The sequence below is a fragment of the Nomascus leucogenys genome, chromosome 20 (genome assembly GCF_006542625.1).
Source record: "Nomascus leucogenys isolate Asia chromosome 20, Asia_NLE_v1, whole genome shotgun sequence".
In the NCBI taxonomy this organism is placed as follows: domain Eukaryota; kingdom Metazoa; phylum Chordata; class Mammalia; order Primates; family Hylobatidae; genus Nomascus; species Nomascus leucogenys.
In genome coordinates, this window is record NC_044400.1 from 27,968,329 (window position 1) to 27,978,853 (window position 10,525).

The following is a 10,525-nucleotide window of genomic DNA, read 5'->3' on the forward strand; positions in this document are numbered from 1 at the left end:
AAAAAGAATGGTCTAGAAATAAAGTGCCCTTGGCAACTTCTGACTTGAAGAAAGTGAGTATGCCACCTGTGGTTTAAGGAGTATTATTATTATATGTCTGAAATGTCCTCTCCGTCTTCCCCTCTCCCCAAAGAAAACAAACTCAGCCAGACAGTAATTTGACCATTGCTATGTCCTGGGTCTTTGCACAGTGGTGGTGGCTGAACAGCTGAGCATAGAGCGTCCAGGAGATCTCATCCTTGGCTGCCTTCTCTTGCCTACTCTTTCTCCCTCAGCTTTCTCCTCTCCTGCCAGCATTGACCAGGCACCTGTCTGAAGCCGAGCTCTTCATCAGACTCCCCAGCACCCCCCACATAGCTTACCAAAGAGCTCTCCCTGGACACCTTGCTGGTGCCTCAGTGCAATTTGTCCAAACCGATTTAGCACCTCTCTTTTCCATGTCTCTGGTTCTGCCCTTAGCTTCTTCCCTCTGCTGAGCTCTCCTCTCCTCCCTGCACTCATCTTGCCTCCAGCTTGGATTCTCCAGTTGTTTTCTCACTACTCATTGTTCTTCTAGCATGCTGTCCACCCTGGCGCTGGGTCCTGTTGAGCTTTTTTCTCCCAATCTGTCTTAGGACTGTCTCTTTTCATTGCGGTGGCCACCACTCTAGTTGGAACCTCTCTCCTGGATAACTTCCCAATTGCCTCTATTACAGATCATCCATTTTGCCCACTGACACAAAACATTTTCTGGGAGGTCCATTAAGATTCTGCAAATTCCTTGATCAAAATTTTTACTGTTTTCTTACTGTCCATGATATGAAACTCAGAATTTCAGTGCTCACTGCCTTTCTACCTTAATCCCTTACTACCTTTTCTTTTCAGTAACCTTCATCTCTTCCAAGTGGATGGTCTCCGTTTTCCAAGCTGGCAGCTCACCCCCTCCCTCTGTGACTCTGCTGCCGCTGTCCATACACCAGGAATGCCCCCTGCACCCTGCACAGGGCATCCCCCCTCCTTCAAGCATTGGTCAGAGGCCCCATCCTCCTATGAGTTCCCTGGTCGCTCCAGTCTGGTGCATTCATTGTGTATCATTTCTGAGTACAATAGCGTTTGTATCCATTGGTTATTAATCTGGGGGGAAGGGTGGCAAATTTATCTTATAGTCCCACAGGTAAACTTTCTGAACCTCTGGTTTTTAGTCTGCAGAATGGGTATAGCCATTCCTTCAAAATAGGTGTTTGAAGAATATTCAATATTAAAAATAACTATTTATAAGTATGTAAAGCTCCTAACAGAGTATCTGACACTTAGTAGTAAACACACAATCATTGTCTATAGCAGGTGCAGCCATTTTCAAAGGAAGGAAAAGAGGAAGGAAAGAAGGAAGGCAGAAAAAAGGAAGGAAGAAAGGAAAGAGGGGAGGGAGGGAGAAAAGGAGGAAGGCAGGAAGGAAGGGTGAGAAGAAGGAAGGAGGGAAGGGTAAGAAAGCTAATTTTCTAGAACTTCCTTAACTGTGCCCCTCCCTGCTGTCAGACCCCCATGGCTTTACCCATTCTCTGGGTTTTCCTGAACACGCGGGCATCTGCTGAACACCTTCTCCTTCCAGCTCCAGATGCTTTCCTGCAGGTCTCTACCTCAGCTGGCCTCTTTGCAGGAAATTAATGGCTTCTCCTACCTTCTGGCTCACAGTTGCACTGGGCCAGTGGGGCATCTCGAAAGGAGAGAGAGAGACAGGGCATTTATTCTTGGCTTCTTCCCTGTGTGGTTGCCCAGGCTGGCTGTTCCTGACTGAAGGCCTCCTAGCCTGATGGAGCTGTCTTTCCTCTTCCAGTGGCTGCCCCGCCCCTCTTCAGGTGAAGAACATGCTGGCTTCAGGTTGTGACTCACCCCGAGGGGCTTGTGGATTCCTTATTCCCTGCTCACAACATTGTAGCCCTTTATTAAACACCCCTAACACGTTCCAGATAGTCTTCCTTCCAAGAACCCAAGGAACACACTCCATACATGCCTTGTGCTTCAAATCTCAGAATCACTGTGTCAAGCAAGAGAAGCCACCCAGGAAAGATATGTGGGTGAAGTCAAGAACAGGCAGGACCGACCTACTGTGATGGAAGTCAGAACACTGAAGGTTCAGTTTTGGATTGGAGTTGACTTGAGGAACCTTTCTGAGGTTTGGAAATGCTCTGTATCCTGTTTAGGGTGGTGGTCGTGTGAGTATATGCAATGGTCAAAACTCATTGAACCCATACACACGTTTTATGGTGTCTAAATGATACCCCAATAAGAAGTAAATACATAAGATTACAAAGGAAAATAATTATATTAAAATATGATTATTAAGATGTCCAATACAAAGAAGATCCTCGTAATTCCTCAACACACACAGCAACACACGCATCGGAATCCTAGGCTCCAAAACCCCAGAGACGCACTGTCTGGATGGACCTCTAACAAAGCAACCCCTGTGGGTGCAGCACCCATCTTGCCGCCCAGTACTGCATGGGATATTAACCTGAAATCCTTGCACGATCAGATATCACACTGAGTACAGGCAATGCCTTTTCCAAAGGAATGTACGACTCTTAGAAACAGGGACATTATCCCTGGCACAATCCCAAGCACAGAGTAGGTATCTAAAGCTTGAAACCAAAAGTCAGCCCTCACTTAACAAATGGACGAAGAGTCAAATAGATTCTTATTCTGGGCTAGGCAGCAGGTTAGCAACTAGAAGAGCCTAGTTTTCATTTTTTAAATTTAATCTCATAAACTCAGACGACTCTTTGGCTCTTGGAGGTTTAGATGAATCTGGCTCACCTCTCAACCCCAGGGGTTCAAAGCTTGTGAAAATGCTTTGTTTCTCCAGAGATGCCCCCGTCTCTACTCCCTTGGCTGTGACTGTCATCTCACTACTACCTCCATGATAATCTGGGCTCAGATATATGCCATTTGGGTGAGAAAATCTGCTTCAGCCAAGCAATGTGTGCTAAGTGGCTTCATGAAGGACATTAGGGTGCCATGGTGCAGGGTTGCCACTGACTGTCTGATTATCATCAGCCTCCAGTGTCCTCCCTGCATGCCTGCTTGCAGTCCACTGACTCCTTTAACTTTAATCTCAGCAGGTGACCTTCTATACTGTAAATATTCACTTGGGAAATGGAAACTATTTCTTCTTCTTCTTCTTCTCTCTTCTTCTTCTTCTTCTTCTTCTTCTTCTTCTTCTTCTTCTTCTTCTTCTTCTTCCTCTTCTTCTTCCTTCTCCTTCTTCTTCTTCTCCTCCTCCTCTTCCTCCTCCTCCTCCTCTTCTTCTTTCTTCTTTCTTGTTTTTTTTTTTTTTTTTTTGACACAAAATCTCGCTCTGTAGCCCATGCTGCAGTGCAGTGGCTTGATCTCGGCTCACTGCAACCTCCGCCTCCCCAGTCCTAGTTCAAGCAATTCTCCTGCGTCAGCCTCCCAAATGGCTGGGATTATAGGCATGCATCACCATGCCCAGCTAATTTTTGTATTTTTAGTAGAGACGGAGTTTCACCGTGTTGGCCAGGCTGGTCTTGAACTCCTGACCTCATGATCCGCCTACCTCAGCCTCCCGAAGTGCTGGGATTACAGACGTGAGTCACCACACCCAGCCAAAACTATTCCTTCTACTTTCTCCCAACACAGTGGCCTCTTTCCGACTTTTTTTGAGTTTTTTTCAGGGATCAACCAAGCTAGGCAATTTTGCCTTTCATACAATTTCCTCAAATTCCAGTGAATAACTTTTTTTTTTTTCTCATCTTCTGATATCTTGTGATGGTCCCAATGCAGCTGATCTGTCCAGGGGATGGATGAGGAAAAGACAAGAAACGATGCCCAACTGTGGCCTCCAGACTGACCTCTCCTGACACTGCTTACTCCATAGGTGACGGGCAGTGCGCTCTTCTGAGACTTTATTTGAGGATCTGTTTCCATGGTACAGGCTAGGTAGGGGACATATCTTGTCCCTTCTACACAGGGCTTCTCAGTCAGGCTGGGCTACTCATGGTCAGCAGAAGTTTTCAGGCAAGTGGGATACAGAAAGAGCTGAGTGAGGGTGTGAAGATGGAGAGGAGGGCCATGGAAGTTCCAGGCTGAGGCTTTGGCAACTCCTTCCACCCTCAGAGCCAGGGTTTACAGGCTTGCCAACCCATCTCTGACCCTTCTTCCAGGAACTAGGATTGGAAGGGAGTACCTGTACTAACTGGCTTTTCTTCATTCTCTGACCTCAGTTTCTGGAATTCATTTTGGTGCAATTTGCCCCAAGTTGTCCATCAAGAGTTGAAGGCAAAATAAATGGAGGGCAGTTCATCTCCCCAAATCTTTGAGGAATGTTGTATTTCTTGCCTTTTCTCCACAGTACTTGGGCACTAATGAGCCTCATGTAATAGCTGCCTGTAGTGTCACACATGCACCAGGGGGACGGGTGCAGTGTCTCTTCAGAGCCTCTGGCTTGCTCTGAAGATCCCTTCTGACTAGAATGGGAAACCTAACAATTATTTCTCCCTGTCGGGAGTTCAGCCTCCTCCATAAGCTTTGGCTCTGGGGATGTAAGCTGAAGCTTCCAGACCTCCGAGAGGCTTGTCTCCTGGGGGCAGCAGATGACCACCACCTTCCATCTGTCTTCCTAAATGAGCAAGAATCAGCAATTCTTGCATGGGCTTAGTTTCTCTAGGGATGTCTTGCCGGCAGTTGTTTCCTCATCACTTTGCTCCAGTGGGACCTGGTCTTCCAAACTGCAATCAGGAGGAGTTGGCATGCAGCTTACTGCCAAAATCTCAGGAAGTTTTACACTTCTAGGTCTCTTCTTCTTCCTGGTGCTGTGTACTCAGAAACCTGCCACATAGATCACAGCACCGTGCACGTTCCTGCATGCTTGCGTGCTGTTGGATATTCTTCCCTGGAGACAGGGAGAGTTATGACTTTTTGACCTTGTATAATATTCAATTCTGGACCATGCAATTTTTCTATTTATCACCATTGCTTCTCCACATCTGAGGCCTGACTCTTTGGGAACATTTCAGCAGCTCAGAATCCTCCTCTTCAATCTGTCTCTGCCTTCTCACAGATGCCGTATGTTGGCTCACATCCATGTGGCTGTGGCCAGTGGATCCCAGCTTGCCTGGCAGTTACTCCTTAGGAGGAGACCAGGCTCTGGGGAGTCTGCCCCAGCAGGTGAATCAGGAGAAAGGCCCTTCTCAATGATCAAAGTTTTTTGTTCCTTTTTCAGGATTGTGTGTCACTTAAGAAGCTGCAGTAATCATCCATGGCCAGGATTTCCTCTGGTTGGTGGGTTGATGAATTTATTCCTTGTCATGCAATACCCTGGCTAAGACACCACAGAATGCTTTGTATGTGTTGCTGTCTCTACCTGCCTGACCTGTGTGTTACTCCACATGTTTCCATGTGAACCTCCGGGTTCTGTCACCCCTCTCCCCTGGCCCAAGCATCAACATGGCCTGTGCAGAGTCATCTTTCTTCCTTGAGCTGTAGGTTCCCTGGTCTCACAGCCAAGATGAGGGTGGACTTAGACTCACTATTAGACTCAAAATACTGCATTTTGCATTGGGGGCCAGTTCATCTGCTAGTCCAGTGTCCTGGGGCTGCCCAGATGTCACTTGGGGCTGCTTTAGATCCCGAATATTTAGGGAAACATGACTCAAGTCTTCAGTCTCATGGACTATATGAACCCATAGCTACAATTCCTGTGAATTCTAACCTTGGGTCCTCAGGGTCCCATGTGGACCCCTTTGCCAATGGGATGCAAGTTTCTGCTGGTTCACAGATTTCCTCTAAAAATTTTACTGAAAGCTTATCTTCTGCCACTTCTGTGCATTTTGTTGGCTTATTTGTTCCTTTTTTTTTTTTTTTTTTGTAAAAAATAGCCGCTATAGGCAGGTCAGCTTTCCATATTTTCCTTCTCCCAATTATGATGAATACAATTTTATTTATTTAATTAGCTAAGTATTTTTATGTTGGACTTTGCAGCAGCCTCAAGTATTATTTCAGACTTGGCAGGCAGCATTTCCTGCACAGGTAGGTGTGAATTTATAAGCAAGGAAGTTGGAGGTTAGTGATGATTATTTAACACTATTTGGCTTAACAGATGTAATCTAAATATAGATAAATGAGAAAAATGACAGTTAAAACATCTATTTCCGCCATTTGAACCAGCAATCCCTTTACTGGGTATATACCCAAACGATTATAAATCATTCTACTATAAAGACACATACACATGCATGTTTACTACAGCAGTGTTCACAATAGCAAAGACTTAGAACCAACCCAAATGCCCATCAATGATAGACAAGATAAAGAAAATGTGGCACATATATACCATGGAATACTATGGAGCCATAAAAAAGGATGAGTTCATGTCCTTTGCAGGGACATTGATGAATCTGGAAACCATCATTCTCAGCAAAGTAACACAGGAACAGAAAACCAAACACTGCATATTCTCACTCATAAGTGGGAGTTGAACAGTGAGAACACGTGGACACAGGGAGGGGAACCAGGACCTGTCGGGGGATGGGGGGCTAAGGGAGGGAGAGCATTAGGAGAAATACCTAATGTAGATGATGGGTTGATGGGTGCAGCAAACCACCATGGCGTGTGTATACCTATGTAACAAACCTGTACATTCTGCACATGTATCCCAGAACTTAAAGTATAATTCAAAATAAGAAAGAAAAAAAACACCTATTTCCATATTTATGTATGCTTCCTCAAAAAGTACAATGGCTTTTTTTCCTCTCCTTCTCAAACTAATGTTTATTAAAACCATTGCATTCTTATTATTAAGTATTTACTATATGTGTGTTTTAAACAAGACTTATAATTGGATTAAATAAATAATATGTAGTAAGTTGCAATTGGGACTTTGTTCAAATTTCCAGATATTTTAAATCACCACTTAATTCAATCCTGGCTCTAACATTGAGGCATAAGTATATTTCACACACATTTCTTATTCTAGGGGTCAGAGTGCTTTCTAGGCAATGTTCTTTCCAAACATTCAGCCTTTCTGAAGATTGGATGTGATTCTTTATTTTTATTTTTTTATTTTTTTTAAGATGGAGTTGCACTCTCGTTGCCCAGGCTGGAGTGCAATGGCATGATCTCGGCTCACCACAACCTCCACCTCCCAGGTTCAAGTGATTCTCCTGTCTCAGCCTCCCGAGTAGCTGGGGTTACAGGCACATGCCACCACACCTGGCTAATTTTTGTATTTTTTTTTTTTTAGTAGAGACGGCATTTCATCATATTGGTCAGGCTGGTCTTGAACTCCTGACCTCAGGTGATCTGCCCACCTTGGCCTCCCGAAGTGCTGGGATTACAGGCATGAGCCACCATACCCGGCCAAATGTGATTCTTTATAGGAATTTTTGCTGAAAAACTTTTTATTTGACTGCTTAACCTGAATAAAATAATAATAATGAAGATAATGATAATAATTTCAGCCGGGTGTGGTGGCATGTGCCTGTATGCCAGATAATCTGGAGACTGAGGTGAGAAGATCATTTGAGCCCAGGACTACAAGTCCAGCCTGGGTAACATAGCCAGATCCTGTCTCTAAAAAATATAATAAAATAAACACAAATTTTGCTTCTTTGACTCTTTTCATGAGACTTAGAAGGAAACATGTGCATAGCTTTCTGTTCCTTTCCTAGCCAACAGAACATTTCCTTCACAGTTTTGTGATTAAAGAACATGATGTCCGCCAAATTTTTAAGTGATAATCTGCTCGTGTTTAATGGTGTATTGCTGCTGCCTTTATTTCTCTATAGATGCATTTTTCAAATATAAGATGTCCATACCATTTTGTCTTGTTTACTCACTTATCCTAAACATATTCCAGTGTTTCGCCAGTCTTCAATAAATGTAGTTATTAACACCCATAATCTACCATTCTAGCTGCATTTACAACAATCAAAACTTTTATTTTCCCTTTAACATCTATAAATGCATTTGCACAAAAAGCTGCTCTTAGCCTGTGGTTTTAGGTGAGCTGCCTGGGTTGGGCTCCTGACTTTGCTTCACACTGGCTCTGACTTTGCAGAAGTTACTCACCAGCCTAGTGTTCTCATCTGTAGAATGCTGGTAATAATAGTGCCTTCTTCATCGGACTGGCTTGAGGACCAAATGTGTAATTACTTTGAATGCCTTTGGATCAGGGTCTGGCACAGACTAACCCCTCAATAAATGTAGACTATCACTGTTTTCCCATGCTTACTCTTATTTTTGCAAATGTCTACACTGGAAATCATCACTAGTTCCCCAGGCTGCCTGCGTGTCTGTGTAGGCTGTGCAACACATACCCTTAATTCCTTTCACTCTTCACCATTTGTGGAGAATCCCCTGGAAACTCTACTTTCTGATTTAAGTGGGTTTCCAGGTAGAGTAAATTAAAGTGTCTTGGTGTGGAGGCCACCTGGCCACCTTGCCTTAATTACAGAAGTAACAATAGCATTCCCTAAGAAGACAGCTGCTGCTTCTGAAAATTTAGGTGACATGTGCCTTGTGGAACATGCTTTCTGTGACAAGAAGCAATTTAATTTCTTTGCAGGTACACACAAGCAAAGAGGCAACAAAGAAATTAGAAGGTTGTATAAGATGCTGCATAGAATCACAATGACTGCGTTGTCCTGAAACCAACCCAGGTGACTTTCTGAATAAATTGGTGTTCAATTAATTTACTGTTAACTAGTACCCCTATAGCTAGCTACATTGCTTTCTAGTTCCAATTAGACCATTAGGAAGTTTGGCAAGTTGAATTTTTCTCTGTGTCTCATATCTGCCATTCTTCAAATGGAGAGAAAGAATCTGAACTTCACAGGGAGTAAAACACTTTGAAATGTAAATATAAATGTAGATGCATATATACAATAAACCATAAAATATTATGCAAATATCTTATTAACACTATGCATTTTCTTTGAAAGGAGGTAAAGGCTGAAATTATTTTCATTCACATTTTCAGGGTGCTCATCTTTCAATTAAAATTAGGAGTAGCAGTTTTTGTGAATGAAGAAAAGTTTATTCAGATATAGATTTAATTCACATGATAGAGGGACCCTGTGGAGGTCTCTGTATAATATAATACCATCCCTTCTTTTCAGAGATGTCTTCACTTTTCAAAGACCACCTGGGTGGGCAGGGGAGAAGACCAGGGTCAGACTCACAGACCTTCCCCTACTGTGTGCTGCCGAGGCTGTACTTTGAGTAAATTTCACTTTGAATCAGCAAAGACAAAAGGCATTGCTTGGTAGAAGCACAGTGGATTTAAAATTAGAAGACCTGCGTTTGCCTTTGCTTCTCCTGGGCAATTTTTAACACATTAAGAATCTTTCCCTAGTGTCCTGCTCTTCTATCTGCTTGCTGATTTTCTCTGAAGTGTGTTGCATGTCCACGTGGTCCAGATCCCTACCCACTTCTCTTCTGACTGTCACTTGGATTCAGATGTAACTATCTTTTAGTTATAAGTACATAAAAAGGAAACTATGAACATAGCCTTTCTAGCTAGCTATATTGCTTTCTAGCACTTTTGAATGACAGAATTACATTTTTGTTTAATCCCAGAGATTATCATGTCACTAAGTTTTTCTTTACATGTTAATTTAAAGCTAAGCTTTAATTGAAAAAGAAATCTGATATTAAAGTAGAAATTTTCTTGCATGCAATTAGATTCTATCAAAGACTTAAGAAATTATTCATTTTTAAGGAAATAAGGATATGTTTTAAAAATACAAAACATAGGCTGGGCGCGGTGGCTCACGCTTGTAATCCCAGCACTTTGGGAGGCCGAGGCGGGCGGATCACGAGGTCAGGAGATCGAGACCACGGTGAAACCCCATCTCTACTAAAAATACAAAAAATTAGCCAGGCATGGTGGTGGGTGCCTGTAGTCCCAGCTGCTCAGAGAGGCTGAGGCAGGAGAATGGCGTGAACCCGGAAGGCAGAGCTTGCAGTGAGCCGAGATCGCACCACTGTACTCCAGCCTGGGTGACAGAGCGAGACTCCGTCTCAAAAAAAAAAAAAAATACAAAACATATATGGAAACAGTTTGTTATAGGCTGAATTGCATCCCTCCAAGTTCATATGTGGAATTGCTAACTGCCAGTACCTCAGAATGCGACCTTACTTGGAAATAGGCTCATTGCAAATGCAATTAGTTAGGATGAGGTCATACTGGAGTAGGGTGGGGCCCTAATCCAATGTGACTGGTGTTTTTATGAAAGGGGTAATGTGGACATTGACACACATACACAGTGCACCACATCAAGACGAAGGCAGAGATCAGGGTGATGTATCTACAGACCAAGGAGCACCAAAGATGGCCAGAAAAACACCAGAAGCTGGGAGACAAGCATGGAACAGGTTCTGCCTCATAGCACTGAGAAGAAAGCAAACCTGTCCACACATTGATCTTGGACTTCCAGCCCCCAGAACTGTGAGACAATACATTTCTGTTGCTTAAACCACCCAGTCTGTGGTAGTTTGTTATGGCAGCCCTAGCAAACTAATACAG